Genomic DNA, 15,299 nt, shown 5'->3' with positions numbered 1-15,299 from the left:
ACCTTTGTGCGTATACCTTCTGTCTCCTTATTTAGCCCCAGAAAGATGGCTGGTCAGCCAATGACGAGTAAGATTCCCCATGGGGGGGACAACTCAAGCCAGGCGCAGTCGAGTGGGAATCAACAGGAGAATCCAAGGGGTTCATAGAGGTGGGCACAGCCTCCCATGTTCCCCCGGCTAAGGAGAGCCTCTGCCTCTGTGGCTGCATTCCTTCCCACAACCTGCAGGGGAAGTGATTCAATGGTGTGCTCTTCATCTATTCATATGCATATAGGTTTTGTCCCTTGGGGAAGTACATACATCCTGAGACTTATGGTTCTGCTGCCTGCAGGCAAGGGTGATTGGCTTGAATTAGTTTTCTATTATGATGTGGGGGTTCACAGATCTTGAAATTCACAAGCTTTATCCCCTTTACTTTCCTCACCTAACTAATAAAACCTATGTGTAGGCCCGATTTGGGGCCCAGTCTTTGAGATTGGAGACCCTTGGCCCCGCTTCACTCTATTCATGGCTACTGTCTTTTCTTAACCCTGGGCCGGCCTCCTCGCTCCCCACAATCCTCGTTGTGCGGGATGTGACATAAAGTGTTACACAGAATCAAAATGTAGTTACATGAAACACTTTCAGAAAGTTATGCAGATGCAAGATTCATTCATTCTTCCAATATCCATGTTGCTAATTTCCTGATTTTATTCAGTTCTCTGCTCATGTATTATCTTAACCACTGAGGTTGTCCTTAAGCATTCTGAATAAAATAGCAACTCTATCATTGTCAATTAATATTCTTTATCCTTATTCTTGTTTTATTTTCATCATATATTTGTTTATTCTCTCTCTCTCTCCATAAGAATGTACATTCTAGAAAGGCACAGACTTTGCCCATTTAGTAATCCACTATTCAACATCACCTAGAATAGTACTGGGCAAATAGTTGTCCTCAACAAATATTTGTTGAAGGAAAAAAAGAGTGAATAAATGAATCTGTAATAATACTTTCTGTTCTCAGCTATCATATTTTCTTTTTTACAGTCCTTTCATTTTCCTGATATTTTGCCCAGGAAAAAAATGACATTTATACACCAGTTAAATACTGTTAAGGTTTTCAAAAGAATACTATGTTCTATAGCAATACATCAAAGAGGTAACAGCCAGGCTGTCGGGATGAAGCAAAGATGAGGTATCAGATCCCTTGACTGTTACACAGAACTTCAAACTCAAAGGCAACTGTGAATGAAGGAAGACCTTAAAAATGACAACACAAGGGATTAAACTGGGCTCAATGCAATCTTCAGTGTTTGATTATCACTAGTTCACTAGTTGTCTTCTTATAATATGCAAAAGTAATAAAAATACATTTGAAATGATAGGTGATCATTTTTACACGACAGCATTAAAGAAATATTTTAGTAAGAACACTTAACATGAGATTTACTCTTTTAATAAGTTTCTAAATGCACAACAAAGTATTGTTAATTAAATTTAGACACAATTTTGTACAGCAGATCACTAGAAATTACTCATCTTGCAGAACTAAAACTTCATACCCGTTAAAAAACAACTCCCCATTTCCTTCTCCTCCAAGTCCCGTGGCAACTATAATTATACTTGTTTCTTTGAGTTTGACTATTTTAGATACATCATATAAGTGGAATCATGTAGTACTTGTTCTCTGTCACTAGGTTATTCCTATTCTAGTTTTCAAATTTTCTATTTGTTTGTGATTCAGTCTTAGTAGTTTGTATGCTTTTATGAATTTACCCATTTCTTAGAGATTGTATAATTTATTGGTGTATAACTGTTCATAGTAGTTTCTTATCCTTTTTATTTTTGTGGAATCAGTTTTAATTTCTCTTCTTTCACTTATGATTTTTTTGAATATTTTCTCTTTTTTAAATTATTCTAGCTAAGTTTTTTCATTTTTTATCTTATGTATCAAGAACTATGAAGGGGGTATGATTTTACAGAACTTAAAAGCTGGTAAATTAGCCTGTTACCATTTTAATGATGCAGATGGAAGAAGTAAGATTCCTAGGTGAGCGATAAAGGACAGTTTATTACTCATAGCATTAATAATAGCCAGTTTCTCAAGTCCCTACTCTTACAGCATGATGAGACAAAAGCCAAATGATAACATGTTCAGTGGGATGCATAATAGAAGAAAATTCCTGAACTTGAAAATCCCAATTCTTTTATAATGGGCTAATAAGCACACTTCCCCTTGCTCCAGCAAGAATATTATTTCTTTGTTACAGTAGAAGACACTCTCTCCAAATGTTTGCTATGTAAATATCCTTGCAAAGGCAGTCTGGGACCGATGTCAGTCTGTGCCTCAGCTTGCAAGATATAAAGCACTGTCTCCTAATGACATCCGCCCATGCTTTCCACACCATCTTGGCTTCAGGTGAATTTTTCCACTCACACCACTCCTTCATCCACTTTAATTACACTGAGTGATACAGGCAGAGGAAAAGTCCACTCGCCTTGTCTCATATAAGACTACTGTCAACAGGAATCCAAACAGCAGGGCAGCAGGATGAGGCTAATGACCTCAACCGTTCTCTCTCCAATCCCCCACCCCCACTCCTGGACCTGGCCAGCTGAACAAATCCATATTCTCTACCACCACAAACAATGGAGTATACTTTAGAAAGCCAGATGGCAAATTTACATAGATTTCAGGTGTACAGTTCTGCAACATATGTCACCCCAATAAACTTTAATAAAAACAAACAAACAAACAAACAAAGCCAGATGGCTTCTTCTTTAAAACTCTGCTCTGACCCCGATTCTTGTCCTGAGGCATTTATCCTGCTACAACAGGGCATGTTCCTGCCCATGTACAGCTTCACTTTCACCTACAGAAAGAAATCCTAGGTCAATTCTACTCCAGAATTAATTCCAGAATAAGTTTGGTCAGTGATTTTTTTTTTTTTTTGTAAACTAGTTTCAGGTGTATAAAACAATGTAATAGTTAGACATTTATACCCCTCACAAAGTGATAACCCCTCTCTCCCAATCTACTACCCTTCTAATATCGCATATAGCTGTTATAATTCTACTGATTTTATTCCCTATGCTGTACTCCACATCCTGTGAATATATATATATATATAAAATTATAGTAGACATTCCATATTATTCAGCTTCAGCTTCAGTTCTTCAGTTGTACAGTGCAGTGGTCAGACATCTACACAGTCCATGCAGTGGTCTCCCTAATAAGACAAGTGACCATCTGACTCTCTAAAAAATCTTTATAACATTATTGATTATATTCCCCAGAATGTATTTCATATCCCCGTGGCTATATTGTGATTACTAAGTTGCACATTCTAATCCCTTTACCTTCTCCCCTGTCACTACCCCCTCCCGCCTAACAACCCACAGTTGTTATAATTTTTTTCCGTATATCTCTGAGTCTATTTCTGTTTTGTTTGTTCATCGTGGCCAGTGCTTTGAGTTTAGCCTGAATGCCTTCCAGAACCTAGGATGTCATTGATTACTTCAGCTAAAGTCAGGGACTAATTTAATATCACCTTTCCTAATTAGATGATGTCCGTTACATGGATAATGGCACACATAAACAACAAATCAGTTTATCTCTCCAGAAAACTCCTTTCAGTAACCAAGAACTGCCTCATTTTGGAGGCCTTTACCAGTTATCTGAGGACCACATGACCTACTAGTGGTGTTTCTTTAAATCTTTGAAGATCTCTTATGACCACAGTTAAGGTGTAAATCACCATATTTTCAGGAGAAAAGCAAGTTAATGCTTGGTCCTACATAAAAGGTACAGTCCTGGGTGCACATGGTGTCCTTGGAAAGAAACTGTTGTTTATACTTACGGGGGCCTACAAGTGGTACTTAAGTAAGTTGGGCCATCACAGATTGACAGTGCCTCCAATATGGTCTCCTGGATAGCACGTAAGTCCTGGGATTCTCAGTTCAGTTTGAAAATAATTGAGTCTAGTCCTTGTTTTTGTAGAGACTGCCTGAGAGCCGTCAGTCCAACCTGTCCTGTTTTTTCTATACCACCAATTGCGTTGCCTTTGTCCATCCCAGTAAAAGACTCCTACAGGTGTTAAGAAGTTTTTGGAGTGGAAGGTACCAGAGGTGGGGCCATCCTTTACAGTTACCAATAGATTTCTTGGTATGGTTAAAGGGATCAAATCATATCATAGTTAAATTGTAGTCAGAACTGTCTGGTGGGTACTGGCACATGCAGAAGTCAACTAAATTAATGGGCTTGCAAAAGTTCAAGAGAGCCCCACCGAGGTGTTTTCCTTTATGAGGAAGGCTCCAGAAGCTATTCTAAAAATAAGATCATCAATGTTTCTCACTTCCTTATATTTTACAGGATCTGAGGTGTCCTCTACCCTGTGACAGTGATGTTGTGCTCCCTCCATCACCAAACTACATGCATGGGTGTGTCTTATTCCATTAGCTATAATTTTACCTGTTCTCTAATCATCCCTACTTGAACCTAGTTCTTTCATTTACGGAGGTCAGGTGGGAGTGAGACAAGGGTATTTTTAGAAGATGTATGGAGACTCATTATATCTCCACCTCGGTTCACACAAACCACTGCAGAGGAATTTAGCAAGAAGTGTACTCAATCAAGTGCATATTATCTTTATGATGTAGGATCATGTCAATTTAACAAGAAAACCCAGATGGCTGAACCAGACTTAAGTTTGAATCCCTGAGTCCTCCTCTGGCTGTGCTGCCACCTGGAGAGAGATCCAACCAGACCAGTGTGGAATCACCATGATGGGGGAGTGGGGGGAGGGCACCAAGCCCAGGAATAGTCAGGGAGGAATTCTGAATTTTAAAAGTTGGTCTATATAAAACCTATTCTTTTTATCCTGGTCATTACATAGAAAGTTGCCTAGAGGAAATTATCTTTTTCTGGAAGCGAGCAAATTGGGTATCCCCGCCAAACTGCCTTACTAAGATGAACCAGAATGAAGTGAATAAGATAGAATTGAAAATTTCTTTGAGAAAATATTTGAGGTAGCGATTCTAATGCTAAACATTATCAGATGTCTGTGGATGATAAGGACAAGGAAAGTCCACTGAATAGCTTAACTTTTAGTTCATTGTTCAGTGGCTTTTTCTCACCATTGTCAGATTGCAAAATATCTGGAAAGCCAAACAAAAGTTACAACTCAGTTTCAAGTACCACAGGATGTAGCTATAGTCAGTTGATTAACTGGAATATGTCATGTTTTAACCTGAGAAAGTTTTACCAGTGCTATCAAAGCAAAAATATCAACAGATAAAGTTAAACAGGTAAGGACTACTTTATTTAAAGCTATTGCAATAGCAGGGAGAGAACAAAATACAGTCTGAATTCAACTCTACTGAAACAGAAGGCAGGAGAGTTTTTGAGAGATAGAGTCGGGGGATCCTAGGCCACTTGTGTTTGCTAATTGGCTTTATCTAAAGTACAAGTAAACTTTCTTTTATTGTCATGACAGGAGGTAGTTTTACAACTTGTAGTTAGGTGTTCACAAAAGTTAGGCTGCTATCTTCCCAAAGAGACTGAGAAGTGGGGAGCTATCCTTCTTGATGGTTACATTTCAAAGGGATGGTTCCCAGGTTTTCACCTGGGTGGTAAAATTGGTAGGAGGCTTTAAAACATATACATTGCAAATAAGCAGAGAAATAATTTACAATGACAAGGTTCTAAAGGAAATACTCTAAGAAAAGCTATGGGAGGGACTTCTGTGATTGGGCCATCTGGATTCAGTAAGAGCCAAGGTCAGAAAGATTTCAGGAAAGGCAGGAAGGAGCCTATCTAAAGTTTAGTTGGGCCATCTTAGTCAATAGTAAGAAATCACCAATAGTCCAGGAACAGGCCAAAAGTCTGATGTAGTTAATCTACCAGGAAGGGCCAGGAACAATGTCTTATGTAATTAATGTCCTCTCTCTCTCAAAGTGATATGTATTAGGTGCAAAAGTAATTGCAGTTTAAAAGGTTAAAAATAATTGCAAAAACCACAATTACTTTTGCATATATATATATATATATATATATATATATATATATATATATATATCACATATATTTGGCTACAGTCAAAAGTCTGCCAATGCACTATATTCTCTGCAGCAGAAATATAGTTCTTCTCTTTGTGTCTGGTCTATTATGGTGGATGTGTTCCCTATGTTCCCATGTCTTGTATGATGATGGACCTAGGCAGCAAAAGTGGCAGTGGTATGGGTTCAATCAACAACTTGATTTTGATGCATCTCATCAGGGAACACAGCCTAACTGTGGGCATATCCATTAGTCGTGCAAACAGTTCCATCAGCAACCATGATTTGTTTCAATCATTCATAGCTCCAAAAGGATTGATTTATCCTGCCAGTTAGTAGTATTGCAAGTGGTAGACCAAGTAGCTAAGCCATTATCAACAGTTCAACCGTCAATAAAAATATAGAAAAGGTTCATTTATGTGACTATTGGATTGTGCTATGAGAAGAGTCTTGAGCTATTCCCACTGAGTAGAACAAGTACTTTGATTTTCAGTTCTGAATAGCTTCCATTAGGTTAGAATTGCAACAGCTTAGTAGACACCATTGCATTTCAGCTTAGCTAAAATATCAGTGAATCAGTTTAGGCATTTAGAGGAACATCAGTGAATTGGGAGCCTCAGTGTGTTTGCTTCAGTAGATAGAATAGGGGTAGGGAAGTTTGCCCCAGAGGGTGAGGGTTTCTTTTTGTTTTTTTTGTTTTTTTAATACAAAGCTGATGTGCTACTAGAACCAGATGGACTGTGTTCTAATTTACTATTTCCACTTGACAATGAAGTCTTATTAGTCATTTAGTCCAAGTTGACCCATGACAAAACGGAGTATCAGGCCAGAGAGTCACAGTCTACCATGGATCAGATATACAGATTCAACCTTAGGTCAGTAGCAAGCTAATAGCTGCTTCTGAAAATGGATTGAGTTAATAGCTGTGTCTAGGGGGCAACAAGTCCAAAAACCCACTGGTTACATCTAGGGGGCGGCTGTCTCCCTTTGCCAGAGGCTCTAATCACCCAGATCATCAATCTAAGAGAATGTTAGTTCAAAGGGACCACTAGGGTAGTTGGTTCCCAAAGGTAGGCAGAATGTCATAGCTTAATGGACAGTTTCTACTACAGCCTGTTGGTTTGTGCCTCACCCAAGGGGTGCTGGTTTGAATTGTAGCTGATATTAGGGACTAAGAAGAATGCCCAAGTGAGGCACCAAAGAGTCCAATAAGAGCTGGATCGATATTTTAGTTGTGGTTGACAAGATGGCAGTTTTTCCTTGAGTATAGGAGGTATTGAGTGTTGTGAATTTGCCTACATGGCTCAAGAAACTTTTTTGGCTAATGGCCCTGCTTTTTGCTGTAATTTTTACACTTATCACACCAGGAATAGGGAATTGGTTCTGGCAACTCAGGCTCCTTTCCATTGGTTCTCACAGAGTGTGCTTCTCTGGATGCAGCAGGCTGGCCCTTCAGCTGGACCCAGGTACCTTCCTTTTTGGCTTCCTTCTTTTCTTGATCATTTTCCTTCACTTGTTTCAGCCACCATTTTTGGCAGATGTTTGCCAGCTTTGTTGTCACAGCTATTGAAATGCATGCTCTGAGTTGTCAATCAACAGGATACCATATAGTGAACACTTTGGACTACTGAGTGTAAAGGCACTGGCACTAAATTTTTACCTATCCATTGGTGACAATGGCAGGGGAGTTTGTTACATTAACATTTCCCTACTTTTAACTCTTTTGGATGGGGAGAATCCACTCTGACACTTTTGGCATAGAGAAATACAAGCACAAAACATACCAGTTCCTTGGTTACATTCCCATGAGGAAGAATTAACCTAAGGAACTCCACCTCTGATATTATTTTAACTGACTTTTCTCACTGCAAATGTTGCTCAAAATACATAGTTGAAAATGTGCATCTCCTCCTCGCGTGGAAAGGATGGTGACTAGATTCCCTCTATCCAACAGAGCAATAGAAGTTTGAGTCCTCTCCCTCCTATCAGTTACCCAGCATTCTTGAATGACTGTATTTGGCTATTGGCCTCCCTGAGGACAGGACATCCACTGCCCCATCACTAATCATCCTTTTCCTTAAAGCAGCAGAGGTCAGGGTAGAGGGTGAAGGAAACAGGGTCAAGGGGTGTGGATGAAGCATGGAAAGAGAGAGGGATTGCATATGCAATGCACATTTACTTTTGTTCCAGAGCAACCCATCCAGCCAGAAATCAAACTTTTAATGTTTTTGGTCTCTACAGAGCTTTGTACTGGATACCAAGGTCTTCAGAGATGACCTGCTTATTTCGGATTAGAGGATTTCTTGGTCCAGCAGCCATAATGACACTGTCTTTGGCTCTAGCCATACTGTTTTCTCATTGTCACGTTGTTACATTGTCATACGAAAAGCCCTTTCTCAGATGGAACAGAGCGGAGTGAGCAGCAATCCAGGCACAATTTTGGCAGCTTGCTTGTATCCCACCTCTCGCTGCTCAGCTGCTAACGTTCATCAATAGGTATGAGAGTGAGGGACCCTTACCCGCATCCTCCTCACCCTAGCCCCTCACTTGGCCCCTCACTTAGCAATGTCTTGGCAAACCAAGGTTTGATATGATGTCTTGCTGTGGCAATCTGAATCGTTAAGAGTGAGAGCTTCAATACATAAATATGAAATAGAACACTTAGTATAATGAGATGCCAGCGGATTTTCTCTGGTCCCCTAACAGAGTCATGGAACCCTCATCTTTCCTCTTCCAGAAAGTCACATCTCTCTGGCATCCTATCCTCCCTGCCCTAACTATTAAGAATTGTGAAGTTTCTGAGACTTTTCTCTTACTTATAAGCTAATGAGCACCTCTGTCATAGTTTCCTGGACTTGGGGAGAAAAAACAAAACTACAGGGTCAGAGATTAAAGGATTCATGGAGATGACCCAAATTAGCACATATGGATGCTTTACACGTAATGGCTTGTATTACACAATGGGATCCCTGACCTTGGGGACCCTGAATCTATTATATTCAGTAGTAAATGTGCCTGCCTTTGCTCTGGAAGAATACACTATTCTGTCTTTTAAAGCTGTTTGCTATACAAACATCCCAGAAAGAAGGTCTGGAACAAAAGACTGTCAGTGCTTCTGCTTGTGAGATATGCTGAAATGTGAGAGGCCCATGGAGAATGGCTTCCCAACAATGTTGTGATGATTATAACAAATAGGAGCTTTTGAAATAATCTGAAAAATTGGGGGCTGTACATTTTAATGATCTGTTTCCTTTCAGTCCCGATTTCCAGATTATCAAATGTATGACAACTTTCCCATCATGAGCATAGAATTCCCTTTTATTTGCCCATTATAGCCATCATTTATATATTCTTAGAAACCTGTTAAATAATGCCAACCTGTTTTAATATCTTTTATGCTTAATTAAATGGTGTTTCATCCATATATACTGTTGAATATTAACCTGTAATTATAAGTTACTACAGGTGCTTTTTCTTTTGTAAATTGGATGATGCTTTGTAACTCCCCACGTGGACTCTATAAATATTCAATTGTAGCCTTACTATTTTTGAAACGCCATTGTCTTCCTTTGAGGTGACTGCTGTTCTTGTCTGAGTATTTAATCATCTCTTACTTGATTTTTTTTTTCACCTTTATTAATCTACAGCTTGAGGTTAGTACAATTGCGACATAAAAAGGAATATTTACCTGTATTTGAGGCCCATTATTATCAAGGTATTGTCTACACTATACTTACTTTATAAAAGCCTGAGGGATAATAACATGTGATAATGTCAATTACACTGGCCTCTCATTTTTTCAAAGATGGTAATGTAAGTATTCCCGTAGGAAGGCAGTCACTTTGATCATTTTGCTAGGCTGGGAGACAGAGTCTTAGTGACATCTCAGTTTGGTACAATACCCTGCTGTGGCAGTCTGGACGGTTAGAGTGAGAGCTTCAACAGATAATTATGAAATAGAACACAGAAAAGAAATAAAGCTAATAGAGTCTTTTGGGGTGTGGGTGTTGTTGGCGAACCACAAAGCACTTTAGAATGGGAAAGAAACCACTTCCTGACACATGTAAATATATTTCCAATGAGAATTTACCCTGTTAAGTCTGGATTCTTGACCACCACAACTACCACAAACAACACAAAACAACTTGGAAGTACGCTTTCATAGGAGATAGAAGGCCTTTTTCCTCTCTCATTGACTAAAAATCTATATCCTTATGTCATATGTATATGGTAGAAGTAGGGAAACAAGTTCTCATTGTCTCATTGCTCTGTGTTGGTATCTTCTCTGCATTTTGGTTTCTGGAAATTCTTTTTAAAATCATAATATTGAACAATATTTGTTTTCTTTACTACTGATGTGTTGATTCCTATTCTATTCTATTCTATTCTATTCTATTTATTTATTTATTTATTTATTTTAACATTTCAACATCATATTAGAGAGGCTAATCATGGGTTGTTAATTTTCTAACATACTCATACTCAATTCCATAATTATATATTTTAAAGCAATTTAAAATAAATTTTGCTTTATAATTTTAGAAGTTTATTAGTAGTCTTTGAGAATGCCTCTTTCTGGTATCACAAAACAAGGGTTAGATATCATTGCATTGGGATATGATATCACAAACATCCGCCACAGGCAAACATATTTAGGTCTCCAAATGAATGCAGGTTTCCATGGAAACAGCCTTAAGGTATATAGACTAGATATATTAAATATACATCAAGCCTAGCCCCCAATTTCCATATTGATTTCTGCCGGGGCAGAGGCGTGCCCAACACAGAGATTAATTCAAGGTCACTCCTCCTTAGGAATGGGAAATGGGATTTGAAATTCTGGTCCCTTGTTCTCTAGCCTGCTGTTCTGCCTGCCGACTCACACTGTCTTCCAGCTGTTCTTCTGTTAGCGTGTCCCTCAAGAACAGTTAGTATTTCCCCAAGGTCCTTTGCTGTACATACAGAACAATTAAAGAAAAATCTCTCCATCTATGGAAGAAAATGAATTCTGACTCCCTAGAGAATATTGTGCTGATGCCAGTTTCTCAGGTCATATATTTACATAGAAGAATGTCTCAACCACACAAACGCACCGGATGGCATTTGCTACTGAATGGAATTTGTACCTATAATAAACAGCACCACCAGGTTCAGATAACAAGTCCTGGCTTGGATTCCAGTCTGCCATTCAAATTTGTGTGCCTTTAAACAAATATCTTATTCCTGGAGACCAGTCTCACTCTTGTATAAAATGTAATGAGACTAATCTGACATTATATACATGGATTATGAAAGTACAGTTAACTCAAGAAATACATTTTTGTTGACTCTCTGGGCCTTCTGTTCTAAAAATGATGAGGCCATTCCTTGAACTATTTTGTATAATTACTATTGCTTTTTTTCTCAAGAGATATTCATGATAGCTTTTGAAGAAATTTAGTATGCTTTCAGTGGCAAGGAATTAAAAAAAAATAATTCAAAGTGGCTTTAGAAGTCAATAAATTTATGTCACAAGAGTTCCAGAAGAAGAGCAGCTCTAAAGGTGGTAATTTCATATCTGAAAGAAGTTGTCAAAATCCTAGGTTCTTTATATTTTTGACCTCTGCCACCTCTTTCCTTTATATCAATTGAAGTTGGTTTCAGTATTTCCAGGGTCACATCCACACCTGAAATATCCTTTCTGTCTGTTTTAGGATTGAGAAAACCTTTCCTATATGCCTCTCATTGATCTACCCTCATGTCACATTCACTGGATTGAGTCGCAAGTTTGTGCCTAAAATAATAATTGATAAAGAATTACCATAGATCGTATGTTATATATCTGAAATACATCTGCTAGCCTCATCTATACCTCTTCTGCCCTCCCACATGGAGCATGACCAGCTGTCAGTGAAGCACATATGAGGTCTGAAAATCAAGTTCGCAAACTCATCCTAGAAAAAGTGCTACATACCTCATTGCTGAATACCACTATGGTCAACTTTGAAGTACTTCCCTTGGGAAGCTATGCACCTAGTCCATCCTTCAAAGCAATTCTGAAACTCTTTTTCTGGAATGGTCATCACAACTGTCATCATATTACGCTTAATGTCCTGAATGTCATCAAAATGACTTCCTTTCAATATTTCCTTTATCTTCAGGTAAGGAAGAAGTCATTGGGGGCCAAATGAGGTGAGTAGGGAGGGTGTTTCAATACAGCTATTTGTTTACTGGCTAAAAACTCCCTCAAAGACAGTGTTGTGTGAGCTGGTGCATTGTTGTGATGCAAGAGCCATGAATTTTTGGTGAAAAGTTCAGGTCGTCTAGCTTTTTCATGCAGCTTTTTCAGCACTTCCAAATAGTAAACTTGGTTAATTGTTTGTCCAGTTGGTACAAATTCATAATGAACAATCCCTCTGATATCAAAAAAGGTTAGCAATATCCGTGCAACAAGTTTGCGAACTTAACTGTCAGACCTTGTGTGTGTGTGTGTGTGTGTGTGTGTGTGTGTGTGAACTCATACAACTTAATACCAAAAGGTAAAAGATCTGATTAAAAAATGGGCAGAGAACTTGAATAGACATTTCTCTAAAAAGAGATTTTTTTTTTTTTTTTAAGTGAGTGGAATACGTGCTCCAGGAAAGAGTGGACATGGTTAAGGAAAACAGGGAAGGGAAATCTCATAATGGCAGCTCTGTAGTGGGCCTAAGGTGTAATCAGTTTGGATTTCAGCAGAGGATGGAAGGCTATTCCAGAGAAGTGATTGAGAAGGAACTCATTTCATATAAAAGATGCAATGAATGAGGAGAGAAATAATATGAGATAGTACAAAATCATCTAATTCTTTATTCAACTAGGGAACAATAAAAAAAGAATTTAGAAAACACAGATATCTGTATAAACATTATTGTACAAATTTAGGCAAACTAAATTCTAGCATGGTTTTAAGCAATTAAAGTCTTAACTTTAAATTAAGAAGCCTTCTACTTTTAGAATATCCAGAGGGAAGGAAATATCCTAGCATAACACTTGACTGGGCAAATACACACACACACACACACACACACACACACACACACACACACACACCTATATATAGATATAATAATATAGCCATTGCTTATTGGTTACATGAAAGCATGGAAGATATTACTGTGATTGCAAAATACAAGGTAAAAGAATATATGTATAGATCAACATCCATGGTAAATTTGTAAAAGTAAGATTGGAACTGCCAGAAGGTGGGAGTTAAAAGGGGAGTAAAAAATGTAAAAAAGCTTGAGATTGCTAATATTTTCATTTCACCTGGAGAGGAGTTGAGATACTGAATAAAGTTGATGGAAAAATAAATAGAGGTAGAACACTTATTTAAATGAACAAATGTCAATGGAGAAAGTAAAACTCAATCTTTAAGATGAGGAATAAGAAAGAAAAGGGAAAATACAGATGACCTAAACTGTTACCCATCACAGTGGGACAAGAGTAATTATGAATGAAGAATAAAGTTTATGAATAAAGACATGTATGAATGATTAGCTTTTGTAGAGTTAAAGTGGTAACAATAAGAATCAAAATGTGTAAAGAAGTTGTTTGGTGATTCTTCAGGGAGAGCAGGTTATATAGTGAGAAGTGGAACAAACTTCAAAAACACCATAAACAGAAATAATTTACAAGCAATAAACTGGAAAATAATGTCCAGCATATGAGGAAAAATGTCTTAATATTCTTAACATGTGAAAAAATTCCTACTAAGCAGTACTAAAAATAGCAAGGGTAGAATTAAGTAATTTTGAAAATAAATACAAATGACACATGGACACAAAATTGCTCAACCTCACAAATAATCAAACATTAGAAACTGCAATAGATACAATTTTATCATAAAATTTTAACAAAGATAAAAATAGTTAAAACCAGTTTTTCAGACAATAAGGATAAATGAACACTGTCATTTTAAATTAGGAGTATAAATTGGTAAAACTTCGAGAAGTCAATATGGAACCTGAATCAAAAACTTTAACTTGTGCATGCCCATGGGCAGCTATTAAATTCCTTTGGGTTGGTCCTTATGATATAAGTATGCACATGAAAAGGGTTTATATACAAGAATGGTTTGGTTATATAGGTTAACCAAATATATCATGAATTTGGCATCTATGTAAATATATTGCAATTTAGTACATACACCACAGTTCACCCATAAAATGGAAATTAGTCATTAAGAAGTTCAGTGTAGAAAACATATGTGTATGTGAAACACATTCATGATTTTTATTAAGTACAAAAGCTGTCTGTACTGACTTCATACTTCTATAAATGCTCTTTAGACTCCAATTTACTTTTGTTTGGGACTTTTTGAGGGGTGGAAAGATAGAATAAATTACAAAGTAAATATATCAAAATGACTATTATTTGGAAGTTGAAAATGTGCTGGGTTTTTTTCCTTCCAAATTGTATAAAATGAACAAAAATAAATAAAATATAACCCAGAAAAAAATTAAGAAATATCAAGTGAAAGTTTCTGAAGAAATTCATTAAAGAATGTATTTTTATACCAAGGAGGGGAAAAACAACCTTAGACAAAGATATTTTGGTGGTTTTGATTGTTTCCATGGTAACAAAATGAAAACACCTCCACTTTTCTCAGAAAGTGGAGAAATTGTATTCATACCTGGGGAAAAATTAATATCTGTCTTGAATTATATCTTGGACCTTTCTGTAATAAATTACTTGGGGAAGTACAAGACTTAATGACAGGTACTTTTGTTCCTCTTTTTCTATAAAAAAGATAGTTACTACTGTGTCTTTGAGGCAAATGTGCAGAGATGGGTACATGTAGGACAAAATAGTGTGTGATGGGAAATAGAATATATAGTTCTCTTTTTTTGGAGGAAATAAATCTCTTGGTTTTGTTTCCTTTGATTTGATTGATAACAAGAGCTAAGATAGTACCAACCGGGATTCTGGAGTAAAATAGATAGTTGTCTTAGAAGTTGTAGACACAGAACTTTCCCAAAGTTCTGAGATGCACTGAAGCATGACAGGCTACCACTGCCACTCACCACTCTTTTCCACTGGACCATGGACATAATATAAAATGATATTCATTTTCATTCTGCTTCCATCATCCAACCAGAAGACCACTAGGAAAAAAGAAACAGCCTCCTGACACCACATCCAAAAGACTTCCGTCCCATGCTATGAATGTATCACCCTTCTTCACTTGCTTGTCTCAATCTAAACTGGCATACCAGATTTGTATCTACTCTCTTCTCCACTGA

Source organism: Rhinolophus sinicus, chromosome 16 (genome assembly GCF_057876585.1).
Source record: "Rhinolophus sinicus isolate RSI-liver-muscle chromosome 16, RSI-T2T, whole genome shotgun sequence".
Taxonomy (NCBI): Eukaryota; Metazoa; Chordata; class Mammalia; order Chiroptera; family Rhinolophidae; genus Rhinolophus; species Rhinolophus sinicus.
This window is presented reverse-complemented; position numbering follows the sequence as displayed.